Below are 19997 nucleotides of genomic sequence, written 5' to 3' on the forward strand. Positions count from 1 at the left end.
GACTAGCCTGGTCTGCAAGGTTATGGAGCGCATCATCATGGAACTCATTAACAAAAACATTGGGAACCAACACTTGACCCGACACAGTTTGGCTTTAAGGGGAGATCATGCCTACTACTGGTTGACTACTTCGGGACAGTCACCAAGGCCATAGACAGAGGGAAGGGTGGTTCACACAGCCTTCCTTGATCTCACTAAGGCGTTCAATACCATTCCTCACTCGGGTATTATAGAAAAACTCTCCAGCCTGAACCTAAACCCCTACTTCACAAGATGGGTTGCCAACTGGCTTAAAGACAGAACTCTCACTGTAAGAATAGTGGGCTCCAGGTCCGACTCTAAACCAGTCAAGTGGTGTCCCGCAAGGCTCTGGTACCCCTACTGTTTTGCATAAATTTCTCAGAAGTACAGGCAAACACAGGAGGACTATGGCTAACCAAGTTCACTGGTGACTGCTTAACTGGGAGCCATAATTGACTCTCCGGCTGATATGGACATCCTTCAAAAAGGCCTTAATGAGAGGCACACCTGGTGTCAAATTCATGGCCTCAAGCTACATGCCAAAAAATGTAGTCATCCTGTTTGGGAAAAACAAAACACCCACGAATTACCACATAGGTGGCAGCCCCCTTAATATAGAAGAGGTAATAAGAGATCTGGGGACCCAGGTAGATAGTAATCTCTACTTTGACAGTCATATTGCCAAAGTAGTTGGGAAATCCTTCTATGTGCCCCATCTAATTACGAAGGGGTTCGCATCTAGAAATAGAGGTTATAGTGCCCCTCTACTCCTCACTCATTAGACCCATCAGAGTACAATGTTCCATTTGGGATGTACCTCACAAGACACTTCCAACAGCTGGAAAGGCCACAAAAGCACCTCACCAAGAGGATTACTGGCCTCAAACATGTGTCCTATGCAGCCCAACTGAAAAAACTCCAGCTGTACTCCGTGGCATATCGCTTACTCAAAGGTGATCTCTGCCTGACTTGCAAAGCTATGTTCAACTCAGAATTGAAGGACATGCTCCACCTAAAGAAATCCAAGTCACTGCGAGCCACGTGCTCTAGTGAGCTAAACCTCGCCACAACAGTAAGAACATGTTGGAGGGATAGATTCCTGTCAGAGACTCTCCATGCTTTGGAACAAAATTCCTAACTACATTAGGCAGAGCCCTTCACTAACACTCTTCAAGAGAAGCCTTGAGTGGATGGGTAACAGAAAATGCACCCCTGGGATCACTTCATGGGCTCAGTTAATTAATCAATGGGGCAGCGAAAGCCGACACACTCTGGCTAGTCTTAAAAATGCCGTCTGGCAGATAGCCTAATACCTACCTATGTATGTAGTTAGTGAACGACAGAAACTTTTCAGGCTGAAGAAAAAAAAAATGCATAGTTTTATTGGGCTGTGTATGCTAATTCAAAGACCAGCCCTTGTCCCCACAAGACTGCTCCAGTGTGTAGTACAACGTGCGTTTTAACTTTCTGCAGTTGTGGTAGTGACACCATCAGTACACTATGGCAGACAAAAGATGAAAAATGTTAACAATGTGTCAGAGTGGTGAATCTTGTCATATTGTAGGTAATGGAGAATAGTTGCGGGATGGTAACTTGGTTTTGTAGTTGCAGTAGACGCACCCTGTACAATAAGTTTCCCAAGTTATCCAATGCCAAATCTTGGTTTGAACAAAGTAATGCCTTGTCTTGCCAGTTTCTTTGCGAATATGAAAGACTCCTTGCATGTAACATGCACTTTTTTTTTATATACTGGGTTAGTGCACCCCTTAAGCTTTGAACAGGAGAATCTCCCCTGTTGGTGTTGGCTAACGAATCCTTTTAAGCCTTCTTTAAGGAGTATAAAACTACAGTTTGTGTTTTCCAGTATCTGAAGTGTGTTGCAGTGGGAGTGTAATGAGCAGATGGTGTAGTCATTGTTAAGACTGACATCTAACAATGGAACCCTCAGTATAGGTGGGGATAATAGGTGAAATGGTGTAGCAGCGTTCTAGTTGGGTGTTTTGTTAGTATGCATTGAGAATACTAAGGCAGGGTCACAGAAATTACTTGAAATAGTTTTTCTGTTTGGGTGTCCAGGTTGCATAACTCAACTTAAGTTAGTGGAGTCCAAGTGATAACTGCATTTTTGAATTGGGAGTTATTTGTTACTTGCTGAAAGGCCTCCTATTTGGTGTTTTCACAACACTGGGGTAGGGTGTAGGGCACACAATGGTTGCCAGAATTTACATTGGCAGCTCAGTAGAGACTGGGACTTAAATAACTTCCTGTACTTTGACTGGTTCTTAGCTCCTTTTGGTTATAGAACAGTCTGCTGTCTTTGTGGTTGCAGGATTAGTAGGACAAAAATCCACCCCACCCAATGCATTATGTTGCTCATTGGCTGACTGGTTCACTGTTCTTTCTGATTTAAAGTTCTCCAAACCACCAGGGACTTAACAAAATGTCAGAGCTGCAAGTGTTCAAAACATGTCTAAGAAAACACTTCTCAAAACATCTTGCATCTGTAGAGGCACATCTCCAGGATGAGGATAACGTCTTTGCTTTCTTCCTCTCCTTCTACTACACCTCTGCTGTTCTCTCCTGTTTACAGCTGTCACTGTCTTCACCCATCCCACCTTTTACCTATCCCTCTTAAACTCTTTTTACCACTCATTTCATTTGTATCTCATAACTAAACTTTTTGTTTTCCACCTTAAATTACTTTGTACTCTATAGTAACATCTGTTTTACTGTGTAGTTACTCTCTAGAGATACAATAGTAAGGCTTATACCAATTATTTAAATTGTATCTATTTTGATATTGTAAAGCTTATTTTTATTGTATTTTGACTGACATTGTATAAAATGTTATGTTTTCTGCTGCATGTACTGGAGCTTTGCTGAAAAGGGGGTTTTGTGCCTATCCGGACTTGCAGTCAGGAAATGTAAAATTAAATAAACTTAACGAGGAGCTCTGTCCCTGATGAAATCAACCAAAGGTAGAGGAGTGGTAAAAATACCACTCTTGCTAGACTACCATAAAGCTGTATTTGTGTGTTAACGAATGGCGGAAACTATGCCAGGCACTGCACAACTAATAAATAGTATTGCATACTAGTATTTAGCCAGTCTACTAGCAGATTATCTCCAACTACACCCGCAATTTCCCAAGAACGAGTTCTGAATGCACTTTCCAAAGCCAAGAGCACTGCTTCTATGGGACCAGAAAGCTTTTGGCTGCCTACTGACCAGCCTGAAGCAAGACTGTCACCATCTACAGATGACGTTAATCTGCAGACAAGCTTTGTGCCAGACAAATGGAGGGCATCTGTGGTTATCCCCTTAACTAAAGGTTTAGTATCAACAGACTCAAGTAAATTTATAGGCCCGCAAGTTTGACCAGCCTTGTGGGTAAATCTATGGAGAGTAAATTTTTTTTATGGATTTAATAAGGACATGGGTACCCAAGACTCATGACCCAAGCTAATTTAGTTTTGTGAAGATACTGTCCTGCTTAACGTGGTTAACGGCTTCACAACAGTTACTGAAGCAATACATGAGGGAAAATCAGTACCCACTGCATATCTAGGCCTTGCAAAGATATTTGACTCTATTCCACCCTTTGCTGTTGATAACTATCCCAGCTAACTCTTAAGCCCAATATAATTCATTGAATAGTAAAAATGACCCCCAAGTAGAGCTGCCTGTCCTAATTTTCTAGGTTCTGCCTCCTTCAAACAATTGTCACTAGTGGTGTACCCTAGGGTTTAGTCCTTGGCCCCACTCCTTTTGCATTTACTTTGAGGTAAAAATGCTAATGTAAAAAGTTTGTGACTAATCAAGTTGGCAGATAACTAAACTTTGCAGGAGATCTGGAGATGAGTCTTTCTCGCAGAGAGCTAGTGTCATAACCATGGACTAAAACTAAATGCCAAGGTATGTGTAATGGTCTCCTTTGCCAAGCATGACATCTCTGCAGCTCTTGCATTGAAAACATGCCCTTGAAAACTGACTGGGTATTTAGGGGGTTGGGAACTTAATAGTAAATGCATGCTGATCGAAGACAGTTTGTCCACATAGCTGTCTTTTTCCACTTTGCAGCTTATTTAGAGTATGCTGTCCAGGGATGTAATCATTACACTGCACTCCGCACTAAATTAGTCTGATCATTGAGTATAATGCACCCTTGGAGAGTACCTCTCCAAACAATTAACACAACTTAAATGATTGCAGTGCCTACAACATAAAAGCTATACTGATTTGACTTTAAGCCTTGCTCCTCTTCTCAGTATCTTAAGAGTATTGAGGGGCAATCTCTGCCTTTACTACAGATCCTGTCCTGGCTATCTGTTGCACATTGCTTATTTCACCAATGAACTTGTCACTTTATCTAAATCTCTTCTGCGACCTCTCTGTCAACAGTGAAGTTCTCCACATAAAGCAGAGTACTTAGAGTACAGTAAACCTAATTGACAAATGGATGGGAAACTACTGGTTTAGTACCCTTGTCACTTAACAGATGGAGAATATTTGTCTAATTTTAAGTTACAGGGGCTAAAAACTTTAAAAGCTTAGCATTCGCTTCCTTTAAAGATCCTGGCAAGTTGATAGCCTAGTAATTGCATATGAACAAGGATTTACTGTGTAACTACAAAATCTGGTAGGTACTGCTTTTTTTCTGTTGTACAAAATATTTTGTTTTTAAACTGCCTTAACCAGCTGTGTGCTGATTTTACTAGTGTTCAGACCTGTTAGCCTTGCTTGTGGATTTGGTTACTGAAGCCTGTGTATGGTTTGGGGTTGCGGAAGTTGCCCAGGTGTTATATGGCATTGATTGTTTAAAAAATGAATTTTGTTGCCTGTTGTGGTACAAATATTTTTCTAAGTAAATCTTTCAGTAGCTTAAAACCAGTACAGTTTGAGCAATTTTGTGTAAAACTGAATGCCTCCCTACAAGGTCTTTGAAGTAAGCACTCTGCACTAGCATTATAATTTAAGATGGTGAAGGTCTAAAATGTTTATGCCTTCATCTACTGCATTGGAATGTTACTACTTTTGATACTTAAAATTTTATTGCAATGCTGGAATAAAACTAGGTTCTGTGTACTTTGACAGAGGCTTAAATTTAGCTTGTTAAACTGTTAGTTTTTATTTTTAGCCTGTGTTGACAAGGTTAGTTTCACTAGGCTAGTGACCTCTCTGTAATTACAGACCCAAGGATGTATTCTGCTTTAATAGGGGATATTTGACCAGAGCATTGCAACTCCCTTTTCCACATATTTTTTGAGTTGATGGTGGTGACTAGAGGGCTGAGGCCTCAAAAGTGGCAGCCCGAGGGAGAGTACAGCCGTACATAAGAAATGATGGCGTTTTGAGATGAGTGAAAAGGAAAATTCTTGGAAAATGGATAAAAATGGTGCTGACAGTAGATTACCACATGCACCTTTAATTGTGGTTCATAACTATGGACTTAAAAAGGATCTGTGCGCTGTTATAAAAGAAGCAGAACTAGATGATGATGCATGACTTGTAAAGTCAGTTGTAGTTCCAGGGTACTTTTTAGGTAACTCGTGGAGATGCAGGTGAAGAAGATGCTGATATTCCTAAGAGTGGAGAGAGGCTAATGGAAGGAAAACAAATAGTATGACTGGTGGAAGCTAACTGCTTCGGGCAAGAAAATGTAACTTGCAGAAATGGTGGAAGAATTGGATTTCGATAATTTGACTGAGACCTGTGGTGAAGAGTGAAGAAATTTTCATGAGACAGTATTTGTGTTTTGGGCTTCATTCATTCTAGAAATTTCATATCGGATGTAAGCATTCTGTGAAGTGAACTGAGACTGTGTTTAAGAAAATGTAAAATTTATGACTAAAATGTATAGTTGGGGGTGGGAAGTTATGGTATGTTTAGACAAAGGGTGTGGTATGTTTCCTTAGTTTTGTAATGGACATGGGGAGCATTGTTGAGGTATTTGGGACAGCTGGAAATGTTTTAAGTTTTAACCCCATGTCACTGATAACTGCGTCAAGAATTGTTTTATATGTTGTGTCATTTTGAAAATGTGTATTTTGGTTTCTCCCATTAGGGTTCGCTACAGATTGATTAGCGGTGGAGTCTTTACATTGTCTAGTTGCCAGCCCGGCACACGCGCGTCTACTGCTTGTCTTTAATCTCACTCAGCCGCAAGGAGGACATGCAGACTCCACATATAAGGTGCTCCAGCCGAGAATCTAACCGGAGAACTTTTTGCTGTGAGGCGATAATGTTACCTGCTGCACCACCACAATTGCTTTTTAAGTGTCATTTGAGATTATGCAAAATATAGGGCCTTGACATGTTTAAATGGTAGTGATTTATCATAAGGGGGAGGGAGTGCAATGTCTTATGCTGAAGGGAAAAGTAAAGAAAAAGTATAGATATAAGGGGCAGAAGATACTGTTGCTGTCTGAGATGAATTTGAAAAACTAAAACCACTAAAAAGGTGCAGGTGTAAGGACTGGGGGGAAAAAGGGTGAGAGTTGCTGTAAAAGAAAATGGCAAAGAAGGAACATAGCATGGGTGGGGTGATTTTAAGAAATGTTTCTTTTTAATATTGAATGAAAAGTGAAGCTTAAACGTCTAATGCAAGTGTAATGTGTGGTACAACGTGTGTACAAGACGTTAAGCTGCTTAGTCAAATGCAGAAGCAGCAGGCACTGGTAGTTTAGGGGAGGTATATTGATGGGTTTTGGTTAAGATTGGTGTTCTGGGGTTGGTAGGGGGAGACATGTGAAATGGAAAGTTTGTGTTGTACAGCAACCAGGAAGCTGTATGTGACAGCACACCCTCAAGTATGGAGACTAATTGCAATATGTGTATCTACTTAATTGAGACTGTGTTTTTGAAGTGAAGAATTGTAACCTGCCTAATATAGATATTATGGAAGGGTATCTTGACTACAAGAAGGCAGCAGAATAGTAAGGATAGTATGACTTTACCCGATTATAATCAAATTTAAAAATAATTCTTTCAAAAGGTAAGAGTGGTGAAGTTAGGGTAATTGTAGGGGGGGGGTATGGTTTGCATAGAAAACCAGAAATATATTCTGGAGTATTTTTTAGAGCTTTTGAGGTATGTTTCACAGAGCACTGTGCTAATATTAGAAATTGCAAATAAAATGGGAGGGTATATAAAAGTAGAGAAAGGTAAGCTTATAGGAGAGGTAGTTTGAGTAATTTTAAGGAGAAAATTAAATGGTTATGGGGTGATCATCATCTTTCAGTGACCCATTTTATGAAGGAATGGGTAAGAAAAGTCTAAGTGAGATTGGAAAAAGGTTTTGGAATATCTAAAAAATAAACCATGTATGTGCTCTTATAGAAAGGAAAGAGGATGACAGACTTTGCAAAAATATGAAGTTTGTTTATAAACCGGTTTATTGCAAGTTAAGTGAAAGGAGGGATAGTTTCTGTGAAGTGTAAATGGAAATATGGAAGAGATGACTTGAGGTAGAAAATCTTAAATTGTAATATAGGATATATGGTATTCATTGATAATCTTTCAACTTGTTTGTCAGATGCATTAGAGAATGATGTATTGGGAAAAAAAAAAAGTTTTCCTGGTCCAGGTGGAATAGATTGTGAATTTTATAAAGAAATGGAAGATCATAAGAGAATTTAAGGTTACAAATGGCTGGACTGAGATTTTAATTATGAAAGACTAATTGAAGGGAGTAGAGGTGTGTGTGTGTGTGTGTGTGTGTGTGTGTGTGTGTGTGTGTGTGGTCATATGTATAGGTTTATACGTAATGGATACAGCTGAAATTCAAAATTGGAAGACTACACGTTCTGAATTCCTCATGACTTTGTAAAAGAGGGTATGGGGAATGTAGCATCTTTTCATTGTAATAGTAGTAGATAATTGTAGGGTAGCAATTTGTGATGTGGAGAAGGTTTAGTTTATGATGCAGTTGATTGTAAATGTTAAGACATTCTGAATGTAGATGGAGTGGTTTTATAAGGATTTAGTGTATGTTTAGAGTAACAGTAGATGGCTTGGTAAAGAGTGTTTAAGCAAGGGTGCCAATTGAGTAGTTTGTTTTGCTTCCGTTGGTCATGAATGCAAGTACTTTTTTTAATAGGAAAAAAATGCCTGCTTGTTGATCCTCAGCGTGATTCTATCGTAATGAACTTAGGTGTGCTTCACAAAGTTTTTCATTTTTAGACCTAATTGCAGCATTCCAAGTACTGAAGCTTATTGTGACCAAGCTTTTAGATAGATCAAGTAGTTACTTACTATAAGAAGCCTGCCTTTCAAGGAAATAAATACTTTGTTGCCATTCAAGTATGTCCCTAATAATCTGTTCAAGACTGTGGATTTGAGACTGAGGCATATTTGTAGCAATTCTCCTGATCTTTTTGACCAAAGGCACTGGTCTGGACATGTAGTTATTTTAGGGGTTGTTCGTATGTTTCTAGTGCTCATACTTTGGCATCTAATATATTGCTAGAATATGGTGGCAGTATACTTGGGTGTAGAAGGTTGAGACTTGTTAGAACATATGAGACAAGTTCATTTAGTTGTGATGGCTTTAACAAGTACTGGCATGCTTTTAATGACTTTTTCTGTTTTGGAGAAATTTGTTCTGATACCTACCTGCAAATTAACAAGACCAAAACCATTGAAGGGAACCTCTTTGATATTAACACATTGGATTATTAGCAGATGTTTTGACAAATTATGTGTGAACTTTACTGATTCCCTTAAGTAATCAGTTCTTTAATTTGAAAAGACTGGGCTGTCTTTACGGTTGTCTGCTGTTTGAGTGCATCCTTCATAGGCATATATCCAAGTCTTGTAAACGTAAAGTTAGCATTTATCTTAGTGATATTACATGCAAATGGGAAAGAAGTGCTATTTACTTCATTATGAAAAGCTAGGATTTCTGAGTCTCTAGTTCCAAAAAAATTGGTTATTAAATGGTGGTGGGGGGGCGGGGGTTGTTCATTTAGGTGCAGCGCACAAACCTATATTTTAATGAATATGATTGTTTGTTGTGTGTGTGTTGTGTTTTTTTTTTTTTTTATTGGTGCAGTTATTCTTTAAGAAATTTCCCATCTGGCAGCTTAGTGAAGCATATTTGTTGCCTCACAGCAAGAGGTTCTCCTGTTCGATTCTTGGCTAGAGTGCCTTTTGTTGGGGGTCTGCATGTCCTCCCTGTGGTTGAGTGGCCTCCGAAAGACATATGTCAATGGGCGTACCTTCGTTGAAGGTTAGGCGTCAGGCTGGCAACTCGGCACTATAAAAATCTACCAATTGTTAGCTAACCAGAGTTCTGCTGTGGCAACCCCGAACTGGGAAAAGCCAAAAACAACAAATTTGTTTCTAGTGTACTGTATATTCTTTGAACAATGAATATCTTAGTCATGTACTTGTTGAACCTTTTTTTTTTTTTTTTGCCTGTGCACCACTTTATTTACATTTGTTTTCCGGGAAAGTCTGACTGGATACAGGTCCATTTTCAGCGGTGGCTTGGAGAGAAAAGCTCCACAGTACAGTAGAATGCAGTACATGAGAGCAAAATATAGAACATACAATTGATTTTAATATGCAATAGGTTAGAAGTTAAGTTTTAGTACAGTAGACAGTCATTGAGGTACATAGTCAAAAACTTAAAAATAAGGGTTTTTTTTTTTTTTTTACCAGTATCTGGGTTTACACGCTTTTTAGGGCAAATCTGTTTATACTTGTCTGAATGTGACACACAATTAGCTTTAACCTAGAGTGTAACATGAACATAGCCAGTTAAGTAGTGGGTTTTAAGGATTTTTTTGAAATGAGTGAAGGAAGTGCTGGAAGTTATATTGTGTGGTAGTGTTCAAGTTTTGGCAGTGGTGCTGGCAAAGAGTTATCTTTACCAACATTGTTTATGTTGGATGACAGTTATTAGGTTCTGGCTGTTGGATCGTAGGGCTCTAGTGGGAATGTTGGGCTGTATTAAATTCTGAAGTGCTGGGGTTAACTCTGGGAGGTAGTAGAGCTTGTGAGCTATAGAGAGTTGATTGAGCATGAGTATATGAGGCAACTCAAGCCAGTTGAGCTGTTTTAGGGATAGACTGTGGTGGGACCTTTAAGAAGTATCCAATAGAAACTTTGCATCTTATTATAGCAAGATTACATTTTATTAATTTTGCTTTGGCGTAGATTAATCAAGATGGGAGAGGTGTAGACGAGGGTGGAGAGGAGTCCTAGCGATGGTGACTTTTTGGTATGTTTAGTCATAAATGGTTTGTTCCTGAGAAGAGGCCTAGCTTTTTATTAACTTTCTTGATGGTTTGTGCTATGTGGATGTCGAATTTCAGGTTATTGTCTATCTCTATGCCTAGCAGTTTGGCATGTGTGGTTGGACTAATTTGAATGTTTTCTTTGGAGTTTATGATTAAGTTGCTCCTTAGGGAGGAGATCTACCTGGGCCATAGAGAATGTTTGTTTTCTTAACCCAGAAAAAAAAAAAGGTCTGAATCTGGTTTCAGCTAGGGTGAAGGTGTTTTGGGTAGGGGTTTGTAGTTCACTTAGGGTGGCACATATAAGGGTTTTGTTGTCAGCATATTGTACTACTGAGGCAGTTGACAAGGATGAAGATATCTGGTTAGTAAATAGGGAAAACAGAGGGCCGAGGATAGACCCTTGAGGGACTCCTTTAGTTACCGGTAGCAAGGGGACAGTTGGTCTTGCCATAGGACAGCTTGCTGTTGATCTGTCAAATAGTTGCTAAACCATGATACAGAGGAGGGACTTGTATTTAGGGTCGATAGAGTTGCAAGAAGGATGTTGTGGTTAACCATGTCAAAGGCTTTTGATAAGTCTAAGAATATGGAAGAAGTAAATAGACCCTTGTTTCTGTGGTGGTCAACTATGTTGGTAAATGACGATGCTGTTGTGGTGCTGTGGGAAGGTCTTAAGCCATGCTGGGATATGGAGAGTAGGTTGTTCTGGAGGTATTGCAGTGGAGTATAAACTACTCTTTTTCAAATCATTTTTGATAATGGTGGTAAGATAGCTGTGGGGTGATAGTTGGTAAGTTCTAAGGAGTTGCCTCCTTTGTGCAGTGGGGTGATATAGGAGGTTTTCCAAGAGGCTGGTACTTTGTGTTCTGACAGATCTATTAATGAGAATGGAGACTGGATAGGCTATAGCTTCAGCTGATATTTGAAGGAAGTCTGCTGGTAGCTTATCAGCTGCTAGAGTGGTTGGTTTGTTTTCTTAAGGAGTTTAGAAATTGGCTTGGCGGACAGGACACTGGGTGAAGTTGAAAACTGGGGGTATTTTGTGTATTGGGGTGGGTTGTGGTTATTGGTGTGGTATGGGTAGTACTATTATTTTGGGAATTGACAAGGGTCTGGACTGTTTCAGTGAAGAATCTATTAAATTGCGTGGGTATGTTTTCATGAGTATTTGGCAGCACAGGGGTTAGTGTAGTGGACTTTCCTGGGTGCAGTATACGATTTATTGCGTTCCAGAATTGTTTGGGTTTATGAGCATATATTTCTTGTAAGTATTGATTAGTAGTTAGATTTGTCTAGTTTGATTTATTTGGTTTTGTTCCGGAGCTGTAGGTAATTTTGTCTTAAGGTAGTGGTTTTGTTTTTTTTTCTATATTGAGACCAGGTGTTGTCCCTTTCTTTCATTATAGTTTTAGTGGGATTTGTTAGCCATGGGGCATAATTTTAGTTTTTATTCTACTGGTTTGGGAGGGTGCATATTGGTCTAGGAATTTTACGAAGATTGTGGTGGTTGGATGTTTTGTCAATTCTATTGGGGTGGTTAGTTTGGGTAAACCTGTGGAGGTTTATAAAGGCAGTGGGAGCAGTTGAGCCAGTCAATATTTAAGTCTCCTAATAGTATGGTTTCATGTGGAGTGGAGTTGGACATCCAGTTAAGCAGGTTTTCCATTTGAGTGATGATATTGCCTGGTGGGATGTAGCCACCTGCAATAAATGTGATTATTGGAGTTTATTTTTATTTTGGAAAGTATTCGTTCCACATCTTTGACATCTTGGGTGTTGTAATCTAGCTGTTGTATGGTGAGGTGGTTTTGGAATATTATTGCAACACCACCTCCCTTTTTCTCTACTGTCTTTGTGGATAATATTGTAGCCAGGGGTGGTTATCTCATTGTCCTGATTGGTTTGAGACATGTTTCAGTTAACACAACAATATCTGGTTTGATTAGTGCCAAAAGGGCATGTAGGTCCCGGATTTTCTTAAGTATGCTTCTAGCATTAATGTTTAGGAAGCAGAGAGATGAGGATGGTCTGTGTTATAGGGGATTTAGCTTATTTTTGAGTTAGGGTTGAGAAGTGTTTTTGGGTCCTGGATTGGGGTGGACATCACCACTGCAAGTGAGTTTTTGGAGTAGGTGTTGATAGTTTGGTAAATTTGTGAATTATTTTAGTTTATTTTTGTGAAGAGAGAGGGTTTTTCATTGCTGGTTTGCATGAATAGGGGTGTGGTAAGTTCGGATGGTGATATAGGGAAGCTTATTAGTTTAATGAGATTAGCTGTGGATTCTGTTTGCCATGGGGATGGGGTATGGTTATCAAGTTGCGTGTGATAGGAGGACAGATTGGAAAGGAGTAGGTTGAAGACTACCAATGTGTAGATGGATGCTTTTAGTAGTTGGGTTGGATGTGTGCAGTACATGTTAATTAGCTTAAGAAAAGGTGGGATGTATACAAAGGTGATATTTGTAGGTGTATCTGGAGTTGTAATAGGAGAGGGGGAGGTGGGAGGGATTTTCTGATAGAGGCAGTAAGCGAGGTGCAGTACTGTGGAGGAACTGGAAGGGGAGGCAGTGACAAGTGGTTGGGTGTAAAAGAAATGATATGGGGTGGAAATGGGGGTGGGAGGAGAGCGAAGTGAGCCCGAGTGTAGCGGGTTGACACTCTGTGAGTGTTTTCTTAGGGAATCTTGTCACTTCTTGTAGTCAAATCGGTGAGCTATGGAGGTGAGTTGGGATACATAGAGGCAGAAGAGTATGGATTTAAGGCAGAGGGAGAAAATCCTGAGGTATAGGAAGGTATAATAGTACAGCAGGATCGGGTAGAGAAGGAGAGCAGGCTAGGGAAAGTAAACTGGATGTTATTAAAGGGTAAAGAACTTAGATGGAAGGCAGGAGAGAGGAAGGGCAGAGTATCCAGACAAAGCAATAAAGTCTACAAAAGCAATCTGAGACCTGGGAACAGGAGGATAGTTAAGTTAAAATATGAGCGAGTCCAAAGGAACAGGCAGAAATTAGGAGAATTTAGACAAGGGAACTACTCTATTAGACATTTAACAAGGAAGGAGTGTAACAAAATGGGGATGAGGGAGTTGAAATAAGTTTACATGCAGCCTAATTTAAACTCTGTGGCAGGGGAGGAGAGAAGAATTAATTTGGAAGTCATGGGGGGGATACAGTGCAGCTGCCAGTACCGATGCAGAGCTCCAACCAATGGCAATACAAATACTAGTTTGCTTAAAGCATTAGCAAGTGCTACTGAAAGGATTACAGGACAAAATTCTGTGGTGTGTAGCTGAAAATAGCAGTTGTAATCCCCTGGATAGAAGCAGAGAGGCTGTGGAGGTGATCAACTAGCAGTCAAGTTTCTGAAGTTTCTAAGTTTGAGTGTCTGTAGGGGGAGGGGAACAAATTGGATCCACAACACCAGGGATTGCAGCTACTTGGAGCTTTTGTCTCCATTACCCAGTAATGTGCTCCCATTACAAAAGCAGTGGTGCTATACATTAATGGGTAAGATGCATAACCTATCATTGTAGTCTTGTTATAAAATAAATGGTCTTGGAACATTTTTTTAAGGGGAAAGGTGCAAGCTCCCCTCCCCCAGCTGCTTTATTTTCTTTGCCTCCCATATCTTACAACGTTAGCCTAGCCCTTGACTTTAACATTCTGGTTATTGCTTTGCTTTTTGCTGCTAGTGTAATTGAAGCTGTGCCTTATGTTCTGGAATTCCAGCTTCTCTGCACCAGCTTGCCAATAGCCTACTTTTTAACTTTGTCTTGTTTACCCAGCATCCAACTTTGGGCATTTTGCCGTGTCTTTAAATTCTGTCAGTTGTTTACACTTTTTGCCACCTTGCCTGTTAACATTTAGTTGCATATTTGGAATGTTGCACCCCCCCCCCCCCCCACCACCACCACACACCTTGATCCTTGTTACCTCATTCATCCAACCTCTTGAAGTTCTGGTTTCACAAGTTATTGTAATACTCTAGTAATTCTCTCCCTTCCCAGTTTTTGAAATGACTGTTGCACCAAATATTGCATCAGTGGAGGGCCTCACCTGTTACTCCTCTGTCTCTCTGTATGTTCTGCTGCTGTTCCTTGTAGAAGCCCCCCCCCCCCTTTTTTTTTGTTTTTAAACTTCCTCCTGTTCTCACTTGCCTCTGGGTATTTTTCTCTTGCTTCCACTGTTTTTTGGATGCCTTCTTCCATTTACATCTGTTTCTAGCTTGCCATTATTTGTTAATCCCGATCAGGAATTTTTTTTTCCCATTCCCTCTATAGCTCATTTTTCTATATACTGTTCGAAACCTTTTTTGTATACACAATGTTCTGCCTTTAGTTTCCCAAAACTAACCGCCAGTAAGACTATTTCTCCCTATTTTTGCCAGCCAGTCTTTTTATATTTATATTTGCTTTTTGGTTTATATTTGATATACATCTGTATGTCTAATGAACTCGACTGAACTGCTTTAAAATATACTTTGAATCTGGCAACTTATGCCCCTTGTCCTTTTACTAGGATTGCCTTATCCCACTTCACTTGGGAGGAGAGATGCCCAGGGTCCAGTTTTTATTGGCTGCCTTTATAAATTTCACTTGTTTGATGGAAGTGTGCTCTTCCAACTTTCAGAATAAAAGGAGTGTTAACATGTTTGTTTTTATTATCCAGATCTCTAATAAAGAACTTGTATTTCATTATCTTTAGGGTTTGTCTTTGCTTAGTTTCCTCCAAATCTCCTTTGCTATTGCTAATGAGGCTTTCTTAAGCTATAGTCCTAGAAATTTGTGCTTGTGGACATGCAAGTTTTATTATTTTTCTACGTGTGTGTGTGTGTCCATTTAATTACCAAGGGTTCATGGGACTTGTTTTATGTTCCTTAAAAAAACAAAAAAACAAAAAAAAAAAAAGACATGTATGGTGAGAATTTAAGTTTGTCACCATTGCCGTTATAGACTTGTTAAAAATATATTCCCCACAATGATGGTTTGGAACTGTTTGAGGAAGCTTTATTTCAAAATAGGCAGTTAGAATACACATTTTTTACTGTGTCAAAGATTGAATTAGTTCTTAAAAACTATATATTAAACAAATTTTTCTAGCAAATTCAGGGAGTGGCTATGGGGGCTGCTTGTGCCCCCACTTATGCCGACATGGTCCTAGCAGATTTATACACCACTCCAGCATACCAAAACTGCTGGGTACTGTACAAACGATCTTTTGGATGACATCTGTATATTCTGGACAGCTTCTATGTATAAGCTCCATGACTTTATTACATATGTCGGGAACTCAACCCACTTTTTAAAATTTGCTCAATATTTCGCATGAAATTATCTCAATGTCGCTATACAGAAATGGAAAATTTACTGGAAAGACACCTTTTCCAACTCTTATTTACATTTCACCAGTGCCCATCCCTACCACTATAAGAGATATTATAAAAGGGCAGTACGTAAGATGTAGCAGTATAACATCTGAGGATGATGACTTTGAAGCTGAATGTTCTTTTCTAGGTAAATTATCTTAGGAAAGGGGATACCCAGATGCCTTAATACCAGAAGTGTACAAAGAAGCACTGGAGGGCAGAAATGAGAAATTCTAAGCCATGTTAGGCAAGAATAATTTCCACAACACCCCTGCTGGTGAAGCGAATGATTACAGGAGGGTGTTTCTAACTATGTCTATGTGTTCAATAGTAATGCTAAATCTGTAGTTGAAAGAGTGGAATAGGTTTATAGCCCTTAGAGGTTTAAAGGAAATAAAGAAACTTTGAATACTGTGTACAGGAAAGGTAGGAGCTTAAAAGAAATATTAGGAAGTGACAAAAATGTACTTGGGGAAGGAAAAAGGGAACATTTTAAGTGTTGAAAGTGTTTACGATGTTAATTTCCTACAAGGAATCCATTTTTGTAAAGGGTAGAAAGAAATGTTTGGAAGGGAAGAAATGTAACTCTGCAGGACTAGTGTGTGTATATGTATATATATGTGTGTGTGTGTGTGTGTGTGTGTGTGTGTATATATATGTGTGTGTGTATATATGTGTATATATATATATATATATATATATATATATATATATATATATATATATATATATATATATATATATATATATATATATATATATATATATATATATGAAAAATCTACCTGTGACTTATGTGGTTCATTCTACATAGGTAAAATTGAAAGACAACTAAGGAGAATTTATGAACATAATTGATTTTCAGAATGAAGCTTTAGGCAAAATTTTCTTTGTCCTAGAGGATGTACCGAGGAATGAGTGATGTGATGCTTGGGAATCGCAAGTTAGTATAAAGAACTGTGATGGCAGGTAAATTCAGAAGCCAATAAACTTCCTGGCTTAAAGGAGAGCACATCTTTTGAACTTTTTTTGTTCCCCTGAAAGTGTAATTCTCACAATTTCCACCATATGGAGCCCTCACAGTTTTACTACATCAGCACATATACATACATGTGTTTTACTACATTATTTTACTTTTTTCTTTTTACTTACATTTTTATAACATTACTGTATTTGTTGTCCGGTGATTAATTGAAACTGACTGTTTTAAGTTGCAGTTTGACCTGAGTAAAGTTTGTTGTGCAAAAAGGAAGTTGTCCTAATTTTAATTTGAATGTTCCTATTGGCTAAAAGTTAATTGGCAGGGTTTATAATGAGCATTTTATATTGTGAAATATTTTTTACATCTGAGGAAGTTTATCTGTCTGTTCTTTGGTGCTGTTATAGGTTTTGCATAGTGGATAAAAGCTTGGTTTTTCACCATTTGCTGCCTGATTCTCATTCAGCTGCCTTTCTTTAAGCTATGTACTTTAACTTTGTATCTGTGTTGTCCAGTTTCATTGTCATGTCCTACCCCTTTCCTTTGACACCTGAGTGATAATATAGGCTAAGGGAACCCAATGGTTCCTAGTTTGGGCTTCACTAGGTCACTTTCTTTGTCTAGTACTACTGTTCTGAGTTTCTCTAGGAAGGGGCAACAAACTCCTGTCTAAGGGCTTGAAGGAGGAGTGTGAGGCTCTGATCATATGTCTGGAAGAAATGGTTGAGTCTGATCTGAGGATGGATCTGAAGATCCATTTGTGATGCTTAATGAAATTGGAAACACAGATGCAAAGTTAAGTATGTAACTTATTCCTGTTGCAGGTTTTACATAACATTTGAGAGATTCTATTATTTTATTCTTTCCTCAGTTAAAGAAAACCACACACGTGGACACAACATTTGCATCATCTAGAATTCCAGATTCCAGGTTTGGACTTTGACAAAGGAAGTGGACTGGTGGTGATGAGAGAAGCAAATCCATGTCTCCCACTTTTCTCCAAGTCCCATGCCAAGACTCTTCGGATTTTGTTTAGGGATAGTTTATGGGGGTGAAAGTGCAAGGCCTGTGGAGCTCCTCACAAACTGAAGCACACATGTTATATTTTGGCAGTGTGGTTCGTGACTTAAAAATCTCATCTTTGGTTGCCAGGACCTCTTCAGGTGATTAGAGACCACCACAGTTATGGGATACATTTACCAGGATCTAGGCTGTACACTCTGTGCCGACTAGCTATGATTACTTCGGAGGCAGCTGTTCTGCACTCCCTTTTCCCTGCAAGTATCTTGCGTTCCATCAGAGCAAAACGTGGTGACTGACAAGGTGAGCAGGAGCATGACAGACCTTCTAGGAATGGAATATGAGCATGGTGATTTTGCAAGGTTGATCAGTTGTGGGAATATCATCAGAAAGATCCATTTGCCTCCTTTCAAAACAGCCAGCTGATTAATTTCTGCTACAAAACTCTCTGCAAACAAGACTGGAAAGCTGAAGCATTCCTTTAGCCTGTGGCTGGTATGTTCCTTTGTTTTTCCATGGATACCAAGGATAATTGCAAAAAATCTCCAGAGATCATTATGGCAATTCCCTTTTGGCATAGTCAACCTTGGTTTTCCCTCCTTTTGGAATCAGTCAAGGCCAGTAACTGTAGGCTTCCTCACAAACTGAACCTGCTTACACAAGACAGAGGAGTGTAATGTACCCCAATCTTAAATGCCAAATAACTGTTAAGAGTTGCAGAATTTTATGTATGTATGTGCCTGTGTCATAAATTCGGTATTCATATGTTTATAAAAATGAAAAGAAACCAAACCATGTTGACTATTTTTTAAGTTATAAAACTTTGTACAGTAGATAAGTGATGTATAACTTTTGTCAATTGAAATATTTACCCATTTGATTATATTCCTGCCTTCCCTTAAACTTCCTTCTCCAAAGAATTATTCTGTATGAATTGTTCACTCCATTACATTTTTTTTTTTTTTTTGTAATTTGCTTCTATCCTTTCTTAAGACTGTTATCAGAGCCCCAGCTTTGATGGTATATTGGAAAGGTGTGGACTCTTCAGTGTTTGAGAAAGCTAAGTGGTCTTTTGGTACTTAATTTTACAAAGTAGATTATTTTTTTGTCCAGAACAGGCTTTGCTTATACCAGTCTTGTATAGCCTAAAGGCTAGTGGATGAGTAAGAATAATTTAATGTTGTGCAGTTGTGGAAGTTGCATTTAACATGGCATAACAGTGGATGTTAGACTTCCTCACTGTTGCAGTGGCTGCACCTCCATATCCCCTACCTCTGTATGTAGTTGACTGTTTGGATATAAAGTTTGCATTTATCTTTCTTAGAGGTTCAATATGAGTACATTCCTTTTACTTTTGGGCAAGAAAGTCCTGATGAAAGATTTACTCTGGACGGCCCTGTGGAGGGAATCGGCAGTCTGTCTGTCTGTCTGTCCTGTGCAGGACACAGCCCATATAGCCTGAAGGCTAACTCAGTAGTGTGGAACTACAACATTTACTGTTCTGGGTAAATGCAGCTTTAGTTTTCTCTACCCCTAAAAAGTACAGTTTATCTTGTAAAGGTGCACATGGTCTTAAAAGGTGCTCAGGAACTTTGCTTTCCTAATAATAATCCCCCCACACTTAGGAAACTGTTTAAAGGAATGCTAACGACTGCATGTAAATACATTTTGAGAATTGCATTTACTATCACTAATTAGCAAGGAAAGGCAACATTTCAGCTCAACTGTATATGTAGTTGTACACTTTTTTTGAGGTGGATTATTACCTGATACTTGGGGCACATTTGTCTTGGAGTTTGCAGCTGTAAGTTGTGTAATGAAGTATGTATGTACAGCCTGTCTGCTGGCAGATGGGAAGGCTTGATTATCTCAAATGTTGTCTCTTTCAATTTGTACTTTGTCCACTATCCATTGAAGATTTGTATTAGTTTTAAATGACTTGAGCTTAAGTTTTTCATGAAGTCCTTAATTTTTCCTCTGTATACTTTTGGATTTTAGATTCTCCTGTACATTCTTCAAAAAACTTTTTTCTGCAAATGACTTCTGAAAGTTTTCCTTGTGACTTTGATCTTCCTGATTCTCCAGAAAAGTTTAGTAAAATTGCATTGTTTAGCACTTAAATGATAACGGAGTAAGGTTTTAACAAACATGTATGTTCATATTAGCATTTCTGATTAGTAAGATTGTTACTTTAAACTGTGGTCAGTCCCATATAACATAGAAAAGATCCCCTTCCATTTAATAATGTGTACTTCCAGTACAACTGGCTTGCACTTGGATTTCCATTTTCTAGTAATTGCTTATTTGGAGGCCACCAAAATTAATTTTGGCAAAGCCTTACTGTATTCAGGAAATTTTGATTCTTTATC

General features: G+C 38.9%; 1 protein-coding gene across 1 annotated transcript in view; it reads left to right on the forward strand.

Annotated features, from left to right (window-relative positions):
* Nucleotides 1–19997, forward strand: part of RPL5 (ribosomal protein L5) — a 363001-nt gene that overhangs the window by 39886 nt on the left and 303118 nt on the right. The gene's annotated exons all lie outside the window — the stretch shown is intronic.

Source organism: Protopterus annectens, chromosome 10.part0 (assembly GCF_019279795.1).
Source record: "Protopterus annectens isolate FY-2018-M chromosome 10.part0, PAN1.0, whole genome shotgun sequence".
NCBI lineage: Eukaryota > Metazoa > Chordata > Ceratodontiformes > Protopteridae > Protopterus > Protopterus annectens.